Consider the following 25903-nt stretch of genomic DNA (forward strand, 5'->3'; position numbering starts at 1 on the left):
CATGATCATTGTCATTATTGTTACTATTTGTAATATTGTTATTATTATTAATGTTATTAATTATATTACTACAGTATTACTATTGAACTACATCATTTTATTCCCCCCCTTCAATTTACTATCCAGTTCAGCATCCCTAATATATTTGTCAGAACTTGACTTAAGATTAAATATCAAACAACTATGTTACATGTACACGCATTTAAAAGAACAAATGATTACTTTCATGACCCTCGATATACCTTCTTCTTCTTCTTCTGGTAATCTTCAAAAGGCGTTGTAGCCTATCACGGAGATGAATTAATACTAAAGATTACAAGTGGTGTGAGGAAGATAGATTGTTTCTAAGTGGGATAAATGGGATAAGGAGAGTAGATGCCTCAGAAGTAGTCCCTGGCAGTTCTCTGGACTGTCAGCATGCACTATATTTGCTGGAAGTAAGTTCCATTAACTTTGGGACAGAGTGTTGGGCACATACAAACTTTTCTGTACTAGTTTGGTCAGGGGGATTAGACCACCCTGCAAGGTCACTTACAGGTGGTTATCTCATCAAATCAGCTCTCAATTAATATAAGAAGAAGAGGATCATGGGGGACCAACAGGCACCGATTAGGCATTGTTTGCTATATAGAGGGCACAAGTAGCTATAAGTAGTACAGTGGGAAAATTTTCAAGGGAGAGCGGAGAGACCATTGACTATCTTGTGCACCATTCCCAGTCCTCTTGCAGGGTGCCTTGTAGTTGTAGATATAGTAGGCAACTAAAGGTGCTGATCATCTCAGTCAAACTGCTGCTTCTCTTGTGGTCCCCATTGTGAAGTAGCGTCCTGGACATCTGAGATGTTGTAGGGATCCCAGACACCGGAGCAGTTCTCAAGATGAGGGTGGACTAGGGACTTGTACAAAAGAAGCCTGGGTATCAAACCTTCTGCAAGGGACAACCTGCATAATAAAAACAAAAAGAGAGGAGAAATCAAATAAGATTAAAACTGCTGCATTATATTGGATTTTCAAAAATAGATCTAGTACCTCCCCACTTTTTTTAGGTCTTGCATTTAAATTTATTAAAAAATGATAAACTTATGTCTATCTGATAGGGCCTTTTTTGAAAAGAAGAGTAAAGGTTTAGATGTATTTCCAATTATTTTAAAAGTAATTTCCAATTTATTTTAAGTTATTATTTGCTAGACTTTTGTGAACAAAAGTTTGTTAGATATAATGTAATATTTAGGGGAAAATGCCTCTGAGTACGTCTTTTAATATGCTGAGAGAATAAACTGTAGCAACACCATAGTTTGTCACCTAAATAAAAAGCTAGAGAATAAATGAGAATTACAAGATATAATGCAACACAAGATGACAGTTCCCCAAATCTTTGTATATAGTCCAAGTCGAGTGCGGTGTTCGCATGGGCTTAGATTATACAGCCTGAATATTTTCGAACTTCATACAAACATACCTTGCCAGAGTTCAACTTAGGTGTCCTGTTCCTGATTAAATCTACACCATAACATTTGATGATCAGGTCCTGGTGCTCTTTGTTGCACTTCTGTGATCATTATCTGCTTCTTTGTTCCATAGGATCTACAATTTAAAGAAAAAATAAACTTAGTAAGGTTCCTGCTAATATCAAATGCATTAGTTATCAGTTTATAACTTTGTTCATGTCCTTTAATAGAGAAAGAAATATCCATATCATATGTAGGGTTGGATCCAGAATTCTCACCAACATAAAACTAAAAGGGGTGGCATAAAATCTAGACTCTAGATCTAGATCTAGACCCGTCCCTATGCCACATCTGAAAAAGGGGGCACAGAATGATTGTGCACCCCCCCCCCCCCCCCCCCTCTCCATAACTTCCACATCATTTATTTGATCCACCTACACCAGGCATTTAGTCTTTCTTTATTAGAATGCATTAGGCCTAGAATCTAGCCCTAGATCTAGGCCTATACTAGATGTGGGGTTAAATGCTGTTTATATTTAAGTGCTAGATCTAGACTAGTCTAGATCTAGACCTAGGCTCTGCTCACTGCTTAGGCTCTGCTTAGCCCGAATGTTTCTGGTCTCTTTCGTTCGTTAGCCTCTGATTTGGGTAGGGTCGGCTGAAGAGAGGAGCCGACCCTACCCAAATCAGAGGCTAACGAACAAAAGAGACAGAAAATTCAGGCCAGACTATGCTATGAATACTAGCCTAGCCCTAGGCTTTACAGTAACACACTGTAAGTTATAGCCGCGCCAGCTCAGGAAACGCAGTCGCTTCTTGGTGGAGTGTTACAGCCGGCTAGAACCGGCGGATTGAAGATCATAAGAGACACATAGGCCCGAATTCACAAAGGAGGTTTAGATTTAACCCAGGCTAAATCTAACCCTGGGTTATTTAGCCCAGGCTAAATCTAACCCACGGTTTAAACCTCGCTCGGTATTCACAAAGCGTGGGTTAAATAACCCATGGTCTAAATCTAACCCACGGTTTAACCCACGGTTTAAGCATGCCTAAGAGAGCAAAAAAATAAACTGAGCATGCGCAGAATTGAAGCATTGAACTGAGCATGCGCGCTCAGAACACTTGGTTACTCCACCTAGTTCACCGTCGTCTGCTAAGTCCAGATTCAGTTGTATTTGGGCTATTACTCTTCGCCTACAAGTAGAGACTGAAAACCGACCGATTCTAAGTTGAGATAAGACTTTAAACCACTATTCACATACTAAAACAGTTCTCTGACAGATGTCCTCAAAATATTACCGAATTTCGCATAAATTACCTCAATAATTCCTCACTCTCGTTGTTAATTTATGGCCTATAATCGTCCGACATAAATATGATCAGCTGGGCATCACAACACACTAAACATCGACAGTTTTCGTGGAAGAGTCCACAAAAAACTTCTGTAAACGATCCTTATACCAGAGTGAAAATTTTCTATGATGTAGTGTTCATTTTAGAGCTATATGATCACATTTTCGTTGATTGTTATGATGATTTTAGAGAGTAGGTCACACTTTAGTTTAGCAATTAATCAATCCGAAGTAAGAGTAGACTCGTGTTATATATAGCGTAGACTCCGTAGAGGCAGCGAAAACGATCGATGACGTTTAGTCCAGAATGTGTTGATGATGTAGAAAGAAAGGGCTGAAAGGTTATACGATAAATACTATCTGATAGAAAATACTGGCATTAATGCATGAAATGCATAGATGTATTGAGAAAAAAAACGGGCTTACTGGTCATATAAAATAGGACAGCAAAAACAAGGCAGTCTTGACATGTGATAAAAAATTATTAGGCCTAATTCGGGGGGGGGGGGGGGACATCAATTGTTTTCTTAGGGGATGGTTTGTTTTTTTAGGGGGGGGGTTAATGTTGTTCTTAATTTTTCATAGGGGGGAGGGGGCATTAATTGTTTTCTTAGGGGGTGGGGGTAATTTTGTTTTTAATTTTTCTTAGGGGGGAGGGGGCATTAATTGTTTTTTTAGGGGGGGGGCATTAATTTTTTCTGAATTTGTTTATTTGCTGTTACAGTATTAATTCTTTTCTTAGGGGGGCGTTCATTTTTTTTTTCTTAATTTTTCTGCTTTATTGAATTTCTCAAGGGAATAGTGATTTAAACAAAAAGAAAAGAACTTTTTTGTAAATTTCGTCTCTATTTCTCACTCTTTCACCTTCCTTGTTTTTGTTTGTTGTCTCTCTTTTTTCACCAGCTCTCCACCCCACCTCTCTCAAATATCTTTTCATTTCGTTAGAACTCCATTTTTTTAAATCCCTCTCGTACCCCTTTTCTTTCTCTTTTCTCTCCACCTCTCTCTCTCACACATACCCTTTCTCCTTCTTTCTTCATCTCTCTCTTTATCTTTTGCTCTCTCTCTCTCCTCTCTCTTAATGTTGTACTGCACAGGTGTTTGGATTTAGCGAAACATACCGAATCCATTTTAATTCATGGTGTGTACTGGGTAATTATAAGTAATAGATAACAGCAAATGGTATATTAATAATTAAACAAGATAAACAAAGTAGGTCATTCCCTTGTAAAACGTTTACCTCCTAACTTAATGATTTCACGAGAAAAACCACACGATCAAACAAGAGAAATTTATATTTAAATATTGACGATTTAATATGGATAATCAAAACAAGTATTCAAGGTTATTGATGAAGGAAATGTTGAAGTCGATGATGATGTCAGTGATGATAATGATGACAGCAATCATGTTGTCGGTGGCGATGGTGATGAAGCAGTCAAATAACGATTTCAGTGATGATGTTGATGATGATGAAGATGATGACGATTTCCCTTTCAAAGTGGTTGGTACTTTTTGCAAAAATGTTTTTTGGAGGAACTATATCAACCATTAGATTTCAAATCATCCGGTCTAATTGTTTCAGACCACAGTACTGCATGGGTGTACGTTTCGTTCAGAGAAACTAAAGGGTGAACCAATTCCATATCGGTCATTTAATTAATTGGATTAAAAGTAAATGGGGAGCATCTCCAAAAAAAGGGAAAATTTTCATTTCATTAATAGAGTATCTGTTCTTCCTATTAATAAAATACAGGGCTTGATCTCCACCAGGACTCTTGATGTAGACATGAGTCCTATCAATTGCACCTAGAAAACCTGGCAACCTGCAGTATTGGTAGAACTGCTGCTGTGTTGCTTCTACTTCTTCTCTTGATGTTGGGAACTTCATGAATTGTTTCTTTCTTCTTGCAAACGCTTCTGACACGTCTTTGATGACTCTGCATACAGAAGACTGTGAAAGTTGTGCCTCATCACCATGCATCTTTTGGAATGACCCTGTAAAAAAAAAAATCCTTTTAGTGAAATATCAACTAGTACAATTTCTTACAAGTTACATGGCCAGATCAAATTCTCAAACTGAGAAATGTTTAATGTCCTTAAAATTGTAGAATAGATTTTTTATTAAATCAGGGCTGTCAACCCTCTTGCATTTAGAGGGAGTCTCAGGCCACCACGCCCTTCCTCCCGCTTTGATGTAGAATCTCCCGATTTATGAAAAAACCTCCCGCAAAACATGGTAACCGCAATTTTACCCTTTTACTTTTTCGCTCAGCCCAAATTAAATAGAAATTTACTAAATACTAAATAAGGTAAATTACTCACCAACAGCATAGAATCGAAGTGCTGTCACTACCTGTATAGGTATTGGGTCGTTTCTGTCTGTCGTCCTCCTCAGCTCTTCATCCACCAAGTTGATGAGGTAGAGCGCTGTCTCTTTGGAAAACCAGTACCTGGTCCAAAATGACTCATCATCATACACTTCAAAAGGGTTCATGGGTCACGAAGGCCTCTCTGAGGTCTGCCTATCAACTCTCTGTTCCGATCAAGCTGGCGGAGATGGTGAATATATTCAGCCATGCTGTCTCTGTCACAACAAAATAGAAAAAAGTGAATTAAAATTAGAACATGAAATGAAAAAATATCATTCATTGTTTATCAAATAAATCCTATGATATTACATGTTTTGCATTCTTTGTATTGTAGACAATCTGATTTTGAATAGCTTTTGCAAACTCTAAAAAAAATATTAACAATACTTTGATTGCATTAAAGAAATGAGTGCTATTGATTCATACTATTGGGTAATTAGGAAAGATGATGTCACTGAACCTCCATAAGAACGTAGGGGCCAGTTCGTGTAATGTTTTGTTCAAAATCTACTCATGCTTGATAAAATGTGAAATTAGATACATGTAGATCTACATGTAAATTAGCATTAGATGTCCCATGTGAAAGGTTGAATTTGACTAAGATTACATGTAGATTAGGAAGAACGCACATTGATTTATTGGCTATTTGCTTGCACAGATTTTAAACTTGCTTCAAAATTCAAGTACAACAATGTATTGATGTAGACTCTAGGCCTAGACATGATCATGATGAAGTATAAATTTGTAGGAGTTGAGTGTAGACTCTAGAGACATTCGACAGTCAGTAGTCTACTAGAGTCTAGTCTAGATGGGCCTAAAGACAAAGTACCTCTCATTCAGCTCAGACTTGTGCTCGAACTCAGTGACGGTGAGACACACAAACACTCAACTTCTCAAGACACAACACAACAAACCATCGGCGCGGGCTTGGCATGAATTTATGAAAAGTAGGTCTAGAGTCTAGGTTTAGAAAGGTCTAGACCACATAGGCCTAGACTAGATTCTAGATCTAGAGCCTGAGGTCTAGACCGGTAGACCCTACGGCCTAGGTCTACTACGATCTAGACCGAATTTTCCGTCTCTTTCGTTCGTTAGCCTAGCCTCTTATTGGGGTAGGGTCGGCCGGCTCTCTCTAAAGAGAGAGCCGGCCGACCCTACCCCAATAAGAGGCTAGGCTAACGAACGAAAGAGACGGAAAATTCGGTCTAACTACGATCTAGTTCTAGATAGATTCTAGAAAGTCTAGAGTACTAGATCTAGACTAGATCTAGGTCTAACTTAGATCTAGTCTAGGTCTATTTTGAAAAACATTTTATTCCATTTCAATTTCTAAATCTAGATTCTAGAATAGACTAGATCTAGGGTCTAGCCTAGATCTAGACTAGGGTCTAGATCTAGGTCTAACAGTTAGATTCTACACCTCTAGATCTAGATCTAGACCTAGATCTAGATCTAGATTCTGCATCTTTTACAATAATTTACAAAATACTTTTTATTAATTCATGCCATGGTTTGGCGTGCTTTGACTAATTTCTTGAGACTGAGGACTAGATCTAGATAGATCTAACGTTAGGCCTAGACCTAGATCTATCAAGTATCATCTAGCCTAGGCCCACGTCGTGTTTGCGTTTCTCACTGCCACCGATCGACTTCGAGCTCAAGCTCAAGTCTTATTCAGTCAGTAGATATACTGAGTGTCAGTGTAGGACTAGTAGTATACTAGAGACTAGTCTAGATCTAGGTCTAGACCAGGCCTCTGTATATAGTAGGCCTAGACTAGACTAGACTCTAGTGAAATCCATCAGCGTGGAAGAATTTTCATTTTCATTTCGACATTTTTCGTTCTCCTCCGTTAGATGAGAAGCAGCATCAGCAGAGCAGAAAATACAAATGAAACTGTCGCTACCCCCCCCCCCCCCCCCCCCCCCCGGCCAGGAATGTCTCAAATGTCATGATTATCATATTTTTCTTCCCGAATCACACAATTGTGTGAAGTTATAACTAATTTCGTATTGTTAGCTGGCACATTCGCAGTTATTGCGAAATTGCCTTGCCTCGCAGGATTACATAAACAACACAACACAAATACACACGCATGGGTCCGAGCTGCGTTAGGTTCTGCGACAATGTTCGCAAAGGCTGTGCAACTTACGATGAAGATTATTATTCGTGCACTTTTTACGCACATAAATCATGTTCGATTGGGCTTCCATTGTAGCAGAACTGAGAATATGGTACAAATATGTTGTGAATAACTAAAAATACTTACAATGTAGGCTATCAAAGTTGAAAAAACAGCAACTTTGTGAAGGTCTCTTCACTATGTTTCACCACAAATTTGTCAACAAAATTTGTACGATCGTCTGCGCTAAAAAGCCAAAGCTCGCTGGTATGACGTCATATGACGCGTTAAACCGTGGGTTAGATTTAGTCCGCTGTTTTAAACCACCCTTCTGAGCAGGTTAAAAATATGACGTAATATGACGCGATTTAGCCTGGGTTAAATCTAAACTTCCTTTGTGAATACCAAAATAATGACCCATGGTCTAAAGCTCGGGGTTATGACGTATTATGACGCGATTTAGCCTGGGTTAAATCTAAACCTCCTTTGTGAATTCGGGCCATAGGCTCGACGAGATCTCATCGGCTTGGACTAGCAATGAGCCATTTGCGCAGTCTCCAACAGGTCCACATCTACGACCGATTACTATCGGTAATCAAGCTATGAACTGAACTTAAAATTATGAGATGTGCTCATTGAAATAACCTACGGTAAAATCCTGATATTTTCTAAAAATACTACCGTCGATGACTTAAATCAGAGTTCATTCAATCAGTTAATATGCTTTGGTCAGAAGAAAGAAAAGAGGATGGGGTAGGGGGTTAACCGGGTAATACGTTGTGACAATGCGGAGATCCCCTCACTGCAATGACGAACACATCACAATCATTTCAGAGATCTTCACACAAAATTGATCTTTACTTACTTTTTTGGTATCCGTATGGTATCACTTTGATGTCGATGTTTGCCTGAAGATTTTCTGCTTCACTGAGATGTACTTGACAAACTTCTATTATAATAGAAATTCACTTAAAAGAAAAATGTTTCATTGTTCGTAATTGAATAACTTGAAAGTTGCAGTTCATACAACCGCCATTTTCGTGCTCAAATCGTAGGGAATTCTGGGAATGAAAAAAATGTTTTATGCATGACCTAATACATAAAACATTTTGTCGATGGCCAATTAACAAACAGTAGTTGGCGTATTTTTTACGTCATTGCTCATGAATATTCATTGACCCTCCAAAACCGTCGTTCAAATCGGACAAAACCCCCATAATGCATCCAATGCAAAACCTATGAAATGTCAAAGGTCACGATTTTAGTTGGCCCTCTAGTCCTCCTACGGAGGACATACTGTGTATGATCGAATCTCTTTGCTTGTTCTGACACCGCGGACCAAAATAAACACATTTTTCAGGGCAATGTTGCAAGGAAAACGGCTCTAACCTAAAAACGGGCAGAATCGGGCAGCCAAATCTGGTATCAACTTAAAGCTTAGACATCAGAGAAAATGTTGGTAATAAAATTGAAGTGAAAATCCCTGGAAATCCAAACATTTCTTCTGGATTTATAAAAAATAAATCCCCAAACATGAGTTTTGGCGCACTTTGGTTCCTCCCTGGCCCTCTGTGCGACGGCATTAAGTCCTCTCCGAGGAACTTGATAATGAGGAAAAAATCCTTACCAAAGGGCACTTGCGCAGCGAGTTCAAACCCGGGACCTTCCGGTTACGAGACCACTGCTCTCCCACCGTCGCGCCTCTCTCTGAGTAAATAGACCTAACTTAATTGTACTCTCGAATCTTTTATTCTCTCTTATTTACTCAATACATGTACATACATTTGCAATACAAAGGAAACGAAATGTGAGTTTAAACGGGTGAAGTATGACATCTATTCTGGTGAAACAACACCATGGCTTATGCCAGCACTACCGGCAATGCATTTTTTTTTTTGGGGGGGGGGTGTGCATGACATTGGTGATGGTGTAGAAAGAGCCAAGCTCAAAGGTCATATGAAAGAAAGGCATTTCAACTTGATATATCGGTCGGGAATCAAAGGTCATATAATATTCTGAAGATTTCAAGCTCTATTTGAACTTCAGCCGCCTGCGATTGTCCATGGGGGCTTTGCTTCATTATGCATGACTATAACATGGATTGTCGCACGCACACAGTTATGTTTGATATATATTTAAGTCATGTGAGAGAGGGAATCTGGGGTTTACATTTGTTACGTGTGGGGCTTTATAATATTCATCTCTAAGCCACAATTGATTTCGGTTTGAAATGGCATAAAACTGATAATTCTGAACACGTTCTCTTCAAATTGTAGATATGAATTCGGTTAAATCTTTCGTCACAGCTATAGGGCAGCCCCCCCCCCCCCCCCCACAAACATTTTTGCAGGCCATCGTATCTGTTCACATAGACACACAATAACTCAGTTATTAACTTAGTCTAATGTTAAGTAAAACAGCGATAGTATTAGCATTAGTAGTAAGCTAAAGCAGTAGTAGGAGTGGTAAGAGCAGTAGTAGTAGTAGTAATAGAAGTAATACGGTATGGTTGCAGTAGTAGAAGCAAAATTAGTATAGTAGTGATAGTATAAGTAGTAATATTATTATAGGAGTAGTAACAGGAGTAGGAGTAGTAGCCTTGATAGTGGTAGTGGTAGTAGTGGTAGTGGTAGTAGTAGTAGTAGAAGTAATATAGTAGTAGTAGTAGTAGTAGTAGTAGTAGTAGTAGTAGTAGTAGTAATAGTAGTAGTGGCAGTAGTAGTATAAGGAGATGTAGTAAGAGTAGTAGTAGTAGTAGTAGTAGTAGTAGTAGTAGTAGTAGTAGTAGTAGTAGTAGTAGTAGTAGTGGTAATAGTAGTAGTAATAGTAGTAGTAGTAGTAGTAGTAGTAGTAGTAGTAGTAGTAGTAGTAGTAGTAGTAGTGGTAGTGGTAATAGTAGTAGTAATAGTAGTAGCAATAGTAGTTGTAGTTGTAGTAGTAGCAGTAGTAGTAGTAGTAGTAGTGGTAGAAGTAGTAGTAGAAGTAGTAGTAGTAGTAGTAGTAGTAATAGTAGTAGTAGAAGTAGTAGAAGTAGTAGCAGTAGTAGTAGTAGCAGTTGTAGTAATAGTAGTAATATCATTAATACTTATTCTGCTTTAGAAAACATCAAATTTCGATTGATAATGAGATTCAGGCTGATTCATTTTATTTTCTCGAGTAAAATTTAATCATAAATAATATAACAAAAATACATTTATCACACTGATAAGATTTATATTTTACGTAAGCCTCAGTAGGAAAAGTTGACATTTTGAGATGACTCGGTAAAGACAATGTTTGTGTTAAAAATGAATACAGTTTTGTTAAGATTTAGCAGTTTTCCAGTAGCAAACTAATTTTAGAAAGAGGTTGAGCAATATGTCACATACCACACAACCAAACTGGTCGATACTGATGCCGTGGAATTCAGGATATTTTTAAATCAAATGTCTTTGTTTTGGTGAGGATATCCGCTAACAGCGTGGTGATGATTATCCGCTAATACTAGCATGGTGAGGATATCCGCCGATAACATGGATGTGGAAAACTATAAAAGGAGATTACGTCATTTTTTAAAAGGGCTTGTGAACTCCCGTTTCTCACATTTATTCATCTGTCTGTCTTGTTTAGTTTTTGTCTGTGTTTCAGTCCTGTTGTTCGTAGTATATTCCTGTTCCTGTTGTTTATAGCCATTATTTAGTAGTCAGTAGATTTTATTGTACTTATTTATGTTTAATACTTTCTCAGTTGTTTAGTTAGTTTACATTTTGTAAGCATTTAAATGTACGCATTATTCTTATCTGACGAGTTTGTTCTTTTAGGACATACATCATAAACTACTCATGAGGGACCTTAAATCCACAAACCTTGCTTTCAACCAAGGTCACCTCATCTTTCTATTGTAACGCCATATTCTGTTCACTCTTATATATTCATGTCATAAATGTTGTAATGTGTGTTATGAAAGAAAGATAAATTAACTTGAAACTTGAAACAAGAGGCGAATCAATGGCGCAGCCGTGTTGTTTTTTTATGTTGGGAGGGGGCGGCCGAAGGTAGTGGGCAGTGAATCAGTCGAACAAAAAAATTATTTGCAGACACAAGGTTCTATAAACTGAAATGTGGCTTTGTATCTCCAATTCATCGTCGGTTAGCATTCGGTGAGGATATCCGCGAAAAGCGTGGTGAGGAAAACTACTACAGGAGATCACGTCATTTTGGGGGTGTTAATTGCTTTGCATTTTTTTAAAATCTACCGTGGAGGGGGGGGGGGGGAGGGGGCATTTGACCGCCAAGTTACTATGATATTTATCAGGACACGGGACAACGAGAGAGAGAGACACACAGACACAGACACAGAGAGACAAAGAGAGAGAGAGAGGGAGAGAGAGAGGGGGGGGAGAGAGAGAGAGGACAGCATTTTTGTTTTCATTTTTCCTTTTTTCTTTAAAATATACCTCATTGGTACATGCTGTTTGATCAAACATATTGGCTCGAATTCACAAAGGAGGTTTGCCGACAAACCTAGGTTTATGTGCGTCATCTGACGCGTTTTGACGTGTTTTGACAAATACAAACCTAGGTTTGTAAAAACGCGTCATATCATAATGAAGCACATAAACATAGGTTTTGTCGACAAACCTCCTTTGTGAATTCGGGCCAATTTGTATGAGAGAGAACCAAATAATATGAATCTTTGCTTGATCGGATAACGCTTAGGGCATATTGAAGAGGAAAGGAATCTCACGAAGAAAATGTATGTTATCTATCAAAGGATCAAGAGATGGTTATCAATCAATCTGCAAAGTAGCATTGAGCCATTAAATAACGGATACAATGTAAAAGTTCATCGTTTAGTTATAAATACACTCGCAAACTTTGACATCTATTCACAATTCGTGAAAAGGATTTAGGACCTACATGTCAAAATTCATAGTTTAGTAATACACTCGCAAACCTTGATATCTACTGACAATTCGTGAAAAGGATTTAGGGCTTACTTATTGTATAAAACAGCATGGGAGAGGGGCGAATGAACCCCTTCTGCAAAGAACCAGGAAGCTGCGGTGTTATTTTTATTTCGATATTACATTATTGCTTTGATTCTATGTTGATTCTATTAATTTTTTTCACGCACACGTTCGAGGTTACATTGACGTACAGCAAGAAATGACGCATATATCCGATGAATAAAGCCAAGAAATAGCAAAAGTAAGTCAAGTTTGGCCCCGTTCACATCATAATTTGTGACAATAAATTAATTTGTATTAATCATAAACAAGTTTTTTGTTTTGTTTAGCACTAACAATGAAACATTTCTCTAGTAAGCAATATTTACACAATACACCTTAGAATTATTCACACAATCTGATATCTAGGACAGTGGCTGGTTGGTTTGGTTTGGTTTACCTGACTGCTAAGAACACAAATGTATGCTTGTAAGTAAGTAACCAGGGGACCGACGGCTTTGAGTCCCCTCGAAGGAACCCGGCAATGGGGACAAATGCCTTACCAAAGGGCACGAGCGCATGTGATTGGTTTCGAACCCGGGACCTGTAGGTTACGAGACCACTGCACTATACCACTGAGCCATCGCGCAGCCCTGATTGAACCTGGAGGTCAAGCGAGTCAGCTGACCCCGTTCGACACTCCTAGGTCAGTAGAAAATAAAGACCCGACCCTCCATGATAGCACGTACGGTGTATTAAGAATTCAATCAACAGGTCTGGCTGTACTGTTTGTATATAAACATTACATATAGGGGTGAAATACCGGCACGACACATCTTCAATCATCTCAATTTATTTCAAGAACAAGCAACGCGCGAAAGTTTTCGTCAGGACAAAGGAGGTTTACTTTTATTAATAGATTCGAGGTCAGAAAATGGTAGCTTTGCCTTTGACGATTATAGTTTGGACTATCCATTACCCCCCCCCCCCCCCCTCTCTCTCTCTCTCTCACTCTCTCTCTCTCTCTCTCTCTCTTTCTCTCTCTCTCTCTCTCTCTTTGTCTCACTCACTCTAATAAATTAAATTCTTTGTATCTCTTCCTCCTTTCATTCCTCATGATCCCGTGTCTGTCTTCATCCACCCCTCTCTATCTATTCCCTCCCCCTCTATCTCTCCCCTCTCTATCTCCCCCTTCTCTATACCCCCTCCTCCCCCCCCCCCCCCCCCCTCTTCTGATTTCCAAAGAATTTTACAGAGGTGTTTTATCGTGTTGTATCGGCTGTTGTATTTCTTAACTGAAAGGATAAATCTTTTTGTTTTGTTCACCTTGCCACTGTCTGTGTTTGCTCATTTTTAAATTAAAAGGATATCTTCTTGTTATTTAGTTTCACCTTGGTACCTGTCTGTGTTTATTCTCTTTTAAATTGGAAGGATGTTGTCTTTTTATCTTGTTCACCTTGCCACTGTCTGTTTTTTCACCCATTTTCAAATTGGAAGGATATTGTCTTCTTTTTTTTTCACCTTGCCACCGGCTTTATTTTTTTTACTCGTTTATCCATGTACTTTACCTAGCCTCTTTTTTAATTATTTTGCTATCTCTCACTCCCTTCCTACCTATCTCTATTCATTCTTATCACAATCTGAGAAATACTCCAGAGTCGGCCTCAAGCGATATTAAAAGGGGAAATTTCACGTTGTCCTCGACCTGTGTGCCGTCTGGGTAACCATATGATTCAGGGGTTTTTCAGTTTAGTTTCATATTTCAAATTTGACATTCACATTCATTACATAAATCGTAAGCAATACGATTAATCTTTCAATAGGTGTGAAAATACATAAAATTCAATGAAAGTAATAGGTAATACTGTCAAAACAACGTACGGATGTATACATACAACTGCATGGCATTTAATCTGAAATTTGACAAGTGTATTTGTTGTGACAAATTGTGAAACCTAGTAAAAATCTCAGCTTGTCAATTTTGTTTAAAGATTTCCTTGTGTAAAATAAGAGCAGTCTACTGAGTATGAAGATTATGTAATTATAAGATCAGCAAATGGCCAAAATTTGTTTCACAGTGATAATAATATTAACCTGGAGTGAGTGGATTTCAGGCAAAATTAATACAATGCCTAATTATTGAACTTAAGATGTTTATTGACTAAATGAACCACTTTTCTTTTTTCCCCTGTAATCACAAATCGATTTTTCGGAAGATTAAGGTCGTTAGAACTTAATTAATAGTTACTTTTAGATTTGCACGACGAGAACGTGGACTGCACGTGTGACATCCTTTTAAGGCAATGTGACGTCCTTTTAAAGGTACTATGTCTCATTTGCAGGCCAAAAAATGAACAGGTTAAATTCCAACGGCATTTGAAAGATAATACTAATTTAGAACTTCCGTTAAAAAAAGGGGGTTTGAAAATGTCTTTAAGTGGGAAAATAACGACTACTAGTTGTCGAATCGACTTAGAAGCTATAGAGCCAATAAGTGAAAGTCTTGATTTTCACACCATTGTACTGAATGGTTGTACGTTTTATGCTGCGCATAGATTCAATCAGCTTAATTTTGGCCATTACAAGAAGTAGGTTATCGATGTAGACAAATGCTCATGTACCCTTTACAGCTCATTTTATGTATGGTATTACCAAAGAAGAAAAAAGCCAGTCAGTCACTCAATAGTGTCTGACAGTGAAGTCTAGCAAGTAAACGGGTTTCCTTGGATAATTTGAATATTAGGACACTGCTAACGTTTAAATTTCACAGATAGGACATACATGACATATTCATAATTCCTGCAAATTTCTACAGAATTTGAGGTTGTCTACAAAAGGGACATTAGGGACTGGCAGTGACGTCACATTCCCTTAAACGGATGTCACACGAGAAGTCCACGTTCTCGTCGTGCAAATCTAAAAGTCCCTGTAAGCTCTGCGTCGTGTTGCTAAGTTACGTCATTAGTGTAGATATTTGATGAAGGCAATATAAAAGAGCTTTCTTTTGCATGTGTCAGTAAAATGGGTCCTGTTATGGTTCATAGCCAAGGGGCTGTTGATTAATAGCATTCTTTTATCAAATATCGGAGCCACGCAATTCAATACTGACCAATTCCACACAATGCCTTTAAAAAAATGGCGTGTGAAGATTTACTACGTCAAAGAACTTATCGGTGCCGATTTTAACAAAAGGCATAATAATCTATTGAGTGTATTGATATGTCTAAAGAAGGAATATAGTGGAGCAAGGTAACCCCCCCCCCCCCCCCATAAGTTACAGCGCATATTGCAACCATCCGAGTAGCCAGCATTTCAATTTGGGAGGGGCGGTTGCAGTAAAGACTCTCTAGAACTCTTTAAAACACCCATTGGAATATAATGCATGCCCAAGCAATTTTGTATCCACATTAATTTAATCTTCTTAAGTTTTAAAGTTTACTATGCGGTTTCAAATTTAAAGTATATCATGGGTATCAAAATACTGACAAATCAGCCATTTCGATATCTCAAAAGACGTAATGTTATAAAATTATGTTGGCTGACTCTAAACATATTTTGAAATGATTGATATAGTAGACAGCAAGGTGCAACGTCATGGGGGTCGGTTCCGCTAAAGGTCATATGTAGCCACATAAAGAAAGGTGGCCTATAACTTAAACCAAATTCTTGTTTCATTGCTGATTCTTGTCCGCATGAAGAGCGGCCTTACACTATCTTCCTGTCCATCCTTCTGTTTTTCCGTCCTTTTCTATTTCCCTTTTCTGCTTCTCTCCTCATTGTTTGGGGTGTTTTGGAGGGGACTACCCCATTTCACTGCGCGCCCGATTGCAACACTCGCTTCGCCTGTTTCCAGATGGCGGTATAATAGGCTCGACCCGCCCTCCATTTTGCTCCCAGACTACCACGATCCCCCGCCCCCTGCTCTCTCTCTTTCTCTCTATCTCTTTCCCCGTCCCTTCTAGTCCACTGCCGGAACTGTTTCCCTATTGCGCACCCAAATAGCTGAGGAAATTTCACAACCTCAACGCCCTTGCCCTTGCCTTTCATTCACTCCCTCGTTTTTTCGACGGGTGTATTTTCGCGGGTCGCGCAATCTGTGTGGGAAGCGTGTAATAGGAAGGAATCCATAGATGATTAAAGAGTAAAACAATATTTAAAAACGGACAGAATCGGTACCTCCCTCTCTCCCTCTCTCTCTAAATCGTTCTCTCTCTCCCTCTCCCTCTCTCTCTCTCTCCCCCTCTCTCTCTCTCTCTCTTTCCCCCCTCTCTCTCTCTCGCTCTCTCCCTCTCTTTCTCTCTTATGTTGTTCCCTCCAACTTTTAATCTGTCCTATAAGTCTGTCATGAACTTCGCTCGAGGGGTAAATAGCATTCTCGCCATACTCATATTTCAAATTGCTAACTTCTCACTATCAAAGCCTTTGTCATCAAGTCCACAAATTGATGACCCTTCCCCTAGTCTAAGTTATTCTATTCTGCCCTTTTCTATTATTAGAACAGAAAAAAAAGTAAATAACATCATCAGCAACAATTTATATATCAAGGACCGAGCACTCTTGCTTAGTCTAATATCTTACTATATATAATGATAAACCTTTAGGTCAGTCAGGAATTCCATGACTTTTACAAGCCGATCGCCTGTCTGATTATCTAGATATTTATTATTGGAAATCGAAATTTCATTTTTCGTTTTCCTAACCGTACAGTCTATTGGGGAAAATGATTACGGTAAAACCGGTCACCCACAGATTTTTACTTTATGAGGCTCTTCATGATCATTTTGAAGCGCAATTGTTAAGAGATTCAATGTTACACCATAATACGACACTGATAACACGTAGGGCCATGCATCTCAGATTTGACATTGTTAAACGATGCCTTTAATACACTCAGGTCTTTGTGACCTTCGGAAGGTACTCGGTTTTCCGAAATTTCGTCAATCTGAAACTTAAATGTCCTATACCTGTGAGGCTCATAATTCCGAAAAATGGCAAATAGGTTTATAATTCCGATATTTGTTGCATTTTTCCGAAAGTTTGTTTACCCGAGGGTTCATAGTTCCGAAAGTGAAGTAGGGTTCATTATTCCGAAGTTTCGATATTCCAAAAAAAAAATAGGGTTGATAATTCCAAAGGGTTGTAATTCAAAATAAAAAACACAATACAGGGTTTTATTTCATTTTGGGAAATACGAACGGTCGTAATATTTATTATGCACCTACGGGGAAACAACACGTTACCATTTTCCTCGCATTTCGATGTAAATTATCACACTACGGTGTATTAGATGATAATGTACCATGCCTCTTTATTTTATATATTTATACTACCACCATCGTTACGTCATCATGATGACGTCATGCCCGCCAACCAATCACAGCAAATAAAATCAGGGACCCGTTTCACAAAGCCTTTTTTCAACGACAAAATTAATGACAAAAATCGGTGAAAAATCTGCTGATGAACAATCAGAAGCAAGGATTTCAATAGCTTATAACAAAAACTGTCAATTGTGACTGATGACAAGTTTTGTGAAATGGGGCCCAGGACTCTTTTCTGTTTCTTCTTTATTCTGTTTAATGTGCAGGGGAGTTTCAGTTTCAGTTTCCTGAATGCATCACACTTTGAAGAAAGAGTAAAACAGGAAGAACAAAAAATAACGACGCACCCGACTTAAAGATGAAGTTGAGTTCTGGTCATGCGATTGCATTGTGAAAGAAACGTGTGGAATCGACCAGAAAAGGTTGATCATCTAGCATATAAGAATTTGTGTGTATTGCAAGGTTCTAGAATCATCAAAATGATAAGAAGTCTTGGTAAAGTTACAAACACTGTACACAGAAAGATGTATATGGGACTACACGAACACGTGGCGTAAAAATCCTACCCCCGAGTTTTACGATGTTACTGACATATTTAGAATATAAAGGCATTTGAAGAGCCATGCTTTTCAGGGAACATGTCTCATCTGATGATCTTCCGCACTTGCATAATAAGAATTATTACGCTCACAAATTATTTTTCACCTCTTTCCAGAACTCAACCTCCTCTTTAAATCCGTCCTAGATTTGATTTCAAAGTTATTGACCCTGTTTTTATGTATAAGATGAGTGATGAGAAAAACGGACTGGGTGAAAACTTGTTTTATTGCAAACAGGTATATTTTTGTTTTGATTGCAGTGGTCAACATGTGAAGAAAAATAGAGCGATATAAGTTTACGTTTCAGGACTCTCAGATTGAAATCTAAATAGTTTTTAGGTTTGTATGACATAAAAGATAACAAATCATTATGAGTATTATTGATGGTATTGATTTTTTTATCGCACACGACTTCAAAGTAAATTCGCGCTCTCTTAAATAATATGGGGGGGGGGGGCAAATAGTCTAAAGCCTACTATATAGGTGAAGGTCGTCGAATAGGGAATATACTTTTTAGCTCTTTTATTTGGGGCACGTGTATTACTAGATAAGAAAAATCACCGAAGAGGAAATATCAAAGTTCACTCTATAAAGGAAAAGCCAGCCTTTAATAGCAAACTACTCGAACAGAACGACGAAAAAACAAGAAAAACAGTCTGGTGCTTGAGGTTTGAACGATATTGAACAGAAATAAGACAGTACCAATTGGTATTTCAAATTGGCTGAATCGGTAATGTCGCTGTGACGTAGTGTCGGACAATTTTCCCATTTGTTTCAAAACACAAAATGCCTAAAAATTCAAACTCAAAATGTATGACTCAGGAATGGCCTTTTCTAATAGTATGCTATCCATTAAAAGATATTTTGAGTAGCGTTCCAAGAGAGGAAGCGCTGAAGAGGAAAAACAGAAATAAATGATAATTTTGTATGTAGCGACGGGAGAGTTGTCCGTGCACACGAAAAACTTCCGCTGACCAAATTGCCAATTTGAGCATCGCATAGATTTAGTCATCTCATCTTTCAAACACCGTCATTACTTTCCTCTTATTGATTCGATTTATTTCAAAACTTTGCGATTCTATTCCTCGTATTTTGTCACCGTTCATACAAATCAACTCAATAAAAATGTTCGATTGCCCCTTAACTAATATGAACATTAGAGAGTGAGCAACTCCATGGAGAGAGAGAGAGAGGGGGGAGAGAGAGAGAGAGTGAAAGAGAGGAAGAGAGAGAGAGAGTGAGAGTGAAAAAGAGGGAGAGAGAGAGAGAGATAGAGAGGGGGGGGGGGGCTAATAGTGCCCCCGGGTATTAAAAGAGGCCCTCTCATAAATCTGTGCTCAATGCTCACCAGGAAAACAGGCCATCACCTTATAGCCAGAAAGAGCCTCTAACAAGACGAAGAAAATTGTTTGTTGGGCCCCTTTCCATAGATAACATCGAGCAATATGATTTATGAGGAGACATATTTAACAAAGGGGTCTCTTTCTCTCTCCCTCTCTCTCTCTTTATTCCACTGTCCCTTTCTTTCTTTCTTTGCTCTCTCTCTCTCTCTCTCTCTCTCTCTCTCTCTTTCTCTCTCTGTCTTTCTTTCTTCCGTTGTCTCTTTCCCTCTCTCTCGCTCTCTCTCTCTCTCTCTCTCTCTCTCTCTCTCTCTCTCTCTCTCATACTATACCAACAACAACAAAAATCTTTATCCTTGCTTTCAGTTTCATAGTAGATTTCCTGATACCGGTAGACGGAAAGCTGATAAGCGGGCTTTACTTTTTAAGTGTGTCTTTTTGGTATTTTTTGTGTTTTAACTTAATTTAGTAAATGACGACATCAAAGTTTAGGGATTTTGTAACAAAATTTAGCATTGCCAATGATCGCCGCAATATTATATACCTTTTCTTGTACATACGGATGCGCGGTCATGGCGCCTATAGGCTCTATGACCCAAACCATCAAATATGAACCATAGGTTACTTGGAAAATATTCAACTAATACTGTCCATAGACCTAAACAAAAATGATCTATGACTGCCAAAGTTGAATAACCGATCTAACTGAATGAATCCCAGTGTTCTTACGTCATGGGATAGTATACAAGTATACAAAGTGTAGGGCAGATTTTGTTCATTATTGTCTATCTTTATAGTTCTTTATAGTCATACTACTTACGCCGGTTTTATCACTCATTTTGCAAACTATGATTTGCCACCCAAATTTAATACTTAAGTCTTTTTGAAGTACCACTATAAAAATTATTTCACTCACCTGATAAGAATAATAGTATTTCAATAGTCATAATGCAAACTGCATATATTAAGTGTTGCTAAGTAGGTCAAGCCATAATGTTTGTCCTACCTGGCAACAACTAATGACGTATGCAGTTCAGATTCTGTCTATTGAAATAATATTATTCTTTTCAGGTGAATGAAATGATTTGTATTGAGGCACTTCACAAAGACTTATGCATTCAATTAGGTTACATTACGAAAATGGCCTATTGCAACCCTAACCTTTGTATCATCATAAAGCTACATCTGCCCTATATCTTTTGAAGAAACAGAGCCTGGGGCGATCGTCGCTGGCGTCCAGATTCTGTCCATTTTTCATACATCTTGTATTCTTCCATCATCTGTGTCCCCCTCCCTAACACGCATGTCATACAGCGCTGTCTCCACTAAATCGCGCGACCCCCGAAAATACACCCGTTGAAGAATGAAAGGATTGTTTCGGTTTTAGCAAGGTGTTTAGCGGGTGTTATTTTTCTCAGCTGATTATTAATATTAGGCGGGCGACACGGACACAGTCCAGGCACTAGACTATCGTCTCCGGTGCCCCAGTATTTTTTTTTTCAATAGTTTTTTTTTTTTTTTTTATTGATTCCAAACAATACAAATCAATCTTAGAAATAAAATACAGTTGTTTTTTTATCTTGACATGAATACAAATCAATCTTAGAAATAAAATACAGTTGTTTTTCACCTTGACATGAATTCAAAACTTTTCCATTACATCAAAAAGATACTGGTATCTCTTTGAGTACATAGATTGTACGATTGATGAACACAAAAATGAAATCAGTATTATGGGTGGTCCAGTCGCCGGGTGGGGGCGGAGGGGAGGGGGATGGGGTATCCATTTGATTTGTTGCCAGAAAATTCTGTGTCATGATCGAACGTCAACTGAGAAGCTCCGAAGATATTTACAAATTTTAAAAGACAAACCCAACAATGATGATAAAAGGTTATATCCATCAATCGTAGAAGACCTGCGGTTAAAGTTCAACTCAACGGTCACTTTGCCTGCGAAAAATAGGTCATGATGTCATGGGGTCATGGGTCATCAGCATCAGTGAATCGGTCCAATAGGATAATAACTTTTCTAATGTCATAAATATGAGTGAATATATGAGAACCCATAGTATGGTTGAGATTAGGTTAAGTCAAGAAGTTACTAACCTTCTTGGTTAAGTCGAGTTTAAGGCTGTGGTTAAGATTTGCCACGCGCATGCGCATGTGTCGTATATACAACCTAGTCGGCAAGAACAGACTCTAAGTTAACACTTTTCCACAATTCCCAAAGCCTTGAGCAGAGCCTAGATATGGTAGTCTCAGAATTATTGCACTGTTACGCATTTATGATTTAACCGCTGTCACAAAATAAATGAGATCTGGAGCATTGTTTTAGGGTGGAGCTTAGCAGGTCTGAGACATTAGTTTTTAAAATATTTAAAAATCTATGAAAAATATTTAGATATTTGAAAAACAAAATATTAGTTGTATGCAGCCCTGAACATCAAAACAGGAATCGACTTAAATTTGGATGTCACCCGACCTTTAAATTCTGTTTTGAAGAAGAAAAAATTAAGTAAATCATCCGTTCTTGTATAGAGCCTATCAGGCGCGAACGCACGGGGGGGGGGACCCCCCCCCCCCCTCAAAAAGTGCTCTTATGAATGTTCGGTAGAAAACTCCACTGTTGTGAAGGTATAACTCATATTAGTTTAGGCCAACATGTTTTTTCTGATCATTCATTTGTATATTTCTATTGAAATGTCTCTAATATTTTTGTTTTCCAACAAACAAAAATTCTGGAAACGCTCCATCTTCTAGGGTTATTATGATAATTAAGTTGTTCATAATACTCGTTGTTGTTGATAAAATCATTTCAATTAAAAAACAATACTGTTATACTTAATTCATTTTGAGTAGAATGTCAACTGGAAATGGGGATACACTGTAAAAAGTTGGGCAAATGTAACTGGGTAAATCGAAGTTGGGCAAATTTTGTCCGATAATTGGGTTATTTTCTCCCAACCGTTTACTATATAAAGTTACCCAATGACACGTAAAAAATAGGGTGGGTAATGTCATTGGGCAAATTAGAATTGGGCCATTTTTGTCCAACATTTGGGTTATTTTCTCCCAACCATTTACTACATGTATTTACCCAATTAAATGTTCAAATTAAGTTGGGCAGATGTAACTTGGCAAACGTAAGTCGGGTAACATTATTATCCAACAATAGTGTTAAACCCTTTTCGTAGAGATTTCGTGGTCGATTGGAAATGGCACAGAACTACCGTGTGAGTCAAAAAAAAGTTTACACCTAAAAAATAGCTAATTATTTTTAAAATCATCTATGAACAGTAAATTATTATACATCTTATGAAAGAGTGTTTTACCCCAAATCATTTGGTATCATTTTTGTATGGTATGTGTTCACGCTTGGATGAACATGAGGCATTGTTTGCGAGAGTGCAAAAATCGACTTGCGCCAAAGTGATGCCTACAGTATGTATTATGTTGGGATTAGCGGGGTGACAGAATGAATTGAATGTATCAAATGAAATGCATTGCATATGCTTTTTGCAAAGGGCAAAGTCACAAACACCCACACACGTGCACAAAATGTTCGTTGATATTTTACATTCGATTGTTGATATGTGTGGCATGATTAATTTTGTTAGGGATTTTATTTGTCTCTGCAAAAACCGAATTAATACCCAAATCCCAATTGTTTTATTCAAACATCACATAAGCAACACTGGCGCAAGTCGATTTTGGCACTCTCGCAAACAATGCATCGTGTTCATTCAATCATGAACACATACCACACAAAAATGGTACCAAATGATTCGGGATAAAACACCCTTTCATAAGATGAATCATAATTTACTGTTCATAGATGACTTTTTAAATAATTAGCAATTTTCTAGGTGTAAACTTTTTTCTGACTCACACTGTAAGTGTAACTAGGTCCGCGGTTCGAGTCCCGCCGCGGCACTAATCTCCTTTTGCATAAAATATTTTATACAACTTATTTGCCCAACTAGTGTGTAACTTATGCTACACATTATGGTGAGAAATGGGTGAATTTCAGATTGGGTAATTTTTGTTGGTTAAAAGTTGGGTATTTTCTTTTTATCCAACACTATGGGTAAATCATGCAAAATCTTTAATTTACCCAACAGTTGGTTGGACACATAATCGCCCTAATGTTGGGTAAAAATTGGCCAATTTTTTTAGAGTGTAGTAGGAGGGAGGGGAAAAGAAGGGAAGGTGTGTGAGAGGGAGAAAGAGGGAGAGAGAAAGAGGGAGAGAAGGAGAGGGGGAGAGAGAAGGAAGGGGAGAGGGGGATGAAGACAGAATGTGAGAATGCGAATGGGAGAGGGAATAAGGGGAGGGGACAATGCAGCTCAACAGATAAACAGAGGTTGAGGAACTGCTGATAAAATTTATATACATTTCTAGGAATTTTCCCCGATATTCCTTAAAGGCCCACTGCACTACTTGTAGCTACTTGCGCCCTCTATGTAACAAACCATGCCTAATCGGTGACCATTGGTCCCCCATGATCCTCTTTTTCTTATGTTAATTGAGAGCTGAGTTGATGAGATAACCACCTGTCCAGTGACCTTGCAGGGCAGTCTAATCCCTCCTGTAAACTACGGCAGATAAGCTGTAAAGCATTTAATCCTGACTCCTGTCTGATGATCAATAGGCTATTGTTCCATAAGTCGATCTAAGGATTAATGAGAGATTTCGATATCATCAATCTAGACTTATAAGTCACGCGTACCATACGTTTTTACGCAAAGACTTTTTTTTTTAAAGAAATAATTCCACGATTCAATGCTTTTTAATCACCGTCAATTCACGAATTGACTGCCGGATCATTCTGTTAAAATAAACTTCTCGTAAGTAGGCTGTAGCTCAAGAAAGACAACAACAACAACAAAAAAATGGCCCCAAAAAAGGGAAAAAGCAAGAATAGAGAGAAAGTGAATAAATAGAAGGGGGAAATTCGGTCAAAGTATAAAGAAATTAGGTGAAATCAACCATTGATATGAGTTTCAACATTGTTAGTTATTCTAATTCACAAACTTGTTAAAGAGTTAAGATGAAACTTTACGACGAACGATACTGTTGGAAAAGTGAATCATCGTATTGCTAATATATAAGGTATGAAATATGTCATGGTTTTACTTTATTCTTCAAATCTGAGTTATATGAATCACTCTTGGAACAAAATGTTTCCAAAAAGATTCTTGGAACTGTGTAGTGGTTCGTCAAGAAGTATCACTAAAGGTTCTTTTGTGTAAAATGCGAGTGGGTTTTTATCAAAAATATTCTTGGAACTGTATATAGTGGTTTTTCTATATAAAAGTATCAAAACGATTCTTTTATGTAAAGTGCGATTGGGTTCTTACCAATACAGTGCCACAGTTGTTATATGAACCACAAGATTTGTGGAAAAGGGATTCTTTTTTGTGTAGCCCATGCCATAGACATGGAAACAGTATACATCAAGAAAATAATGAATGGAGACTGAAATACTCTTGTACCTTGACGTATTGCTTAGATTAACATTGTTTTCTTTATTTCCCATCATCAATAACAGCGTTTCTCATTACTTCTGTTGGAATTTTTAAAAAAGCTGACTCTAAACTCTCGTGGTTATTACAAAGTTTTTTAAATATATATTTCATTTCAATTCATTTATTTTCATTTTCAACCATAACATAAAACAATATAACATGTTGATATGTGCAGGGCATGCAATCAAACTTACAATACATAAATGTACAACACGACTTGGATCACAAAGTACTAACAATTACATGTACGAAAATTGTCCATAATGTACGAAAAAATTGCATGATTCGATTAAAAAAATCAAAAATTACTTAATACCTAATCAAGACAATTTTTAAATACCCTTTCCGCTGCAAATATAAATTTGACCACCTTCTCAAATTGTTTTGAAATTAACTAAATGTAAAAAGGGACGAACATTAGATAGCTCACATTTAATATTGATCTCAGAGTCAAACTTGCATTGAGTGTCGTACTTAATAATAAATAAAGATAGAAACGTTTTCTATAGGTCACCACTGTCTGGAAACGTCTTTTTAAAGAATTGCAAATGATAATTTATTTGATTAATTAGAGTAATATTATTGTCGAATTCCTGTACTGCCTTTTATAACAAGGGAAATTGATTTTGACAGCAGAAAGTAAAAAAAATAGTCAGGGAAGAATTCAGTGGCGTTCCAAAAAAAAATCACGTGAATGTTCAGTTAACTCATTCAAAAATGCCGCACAATATACCGCATAGAGCATCTTATTCTTCGCGCTCGCAATATCATACATTTCATGCCCCCCCCCCCTTTGAAAATGCTGGATCCGCCCCTGATTGTTCTACATGTCAGAACCATAGTTCATAATGTCCCAATGGGGTGTTAGACTGTATTTACCCCCCTGCAGAGTGC

The 25903-nt window shown here is 37.9% G+C and overlaps 2 long non-coding RNA genes across 2 annotated transcripts; both read right to left on the minus strand.

Annotated features, from left to right (window-relative positions):
• Positions 1 to 575: 575 nt before the first annotated feature.
• Positions 576 to 8299, minus strand: LOC115922650. Its single transcript, XR_004063528.1, has 3 exons — positions 8159 to 8299; positions 1459 to 1583; positions 576 to 941 (listed from the first exon to the last, which is right to left on the minus strand). It is a non-coding gene; the product is annotated as an uncharacterized LOC115922650 (long non-coding RNA).
• Positions 4214 to 7795, minus strand: LOC115922648. The gene is made up of 3 exons (XR_004063527.1): positions 7441 to 7795; positions 5125 to 5386; positions 4214 to 4797 (listed from the first exon to the last, which is right to left on the minus strand). It is a non-coding gene; the product is annotated as an uncharacterized LOC115922648 (long non-coding RNA).
• Positions 8300 to 25903: the final 17604 nt, after the last annotated feature.

This window comes from Strongylocentrotus purpuratus, unplaced genomic scaffold, assembly GCF_000002235.5.
Source record: "Strongylocentrotus purpuratus isolate Spur 01 unplaced genomic scaffold, Spur_5.0 spur5_scaffold_12, whole genome shotgun sequence".
Lineage (NCBI taxonomy): Eukaryota > Metazoa > Echinodermata > Echinoidea > Camarodonta > Strongylocentrotidae > Strongylocentrotus > Strongylocentrotus purpuratus.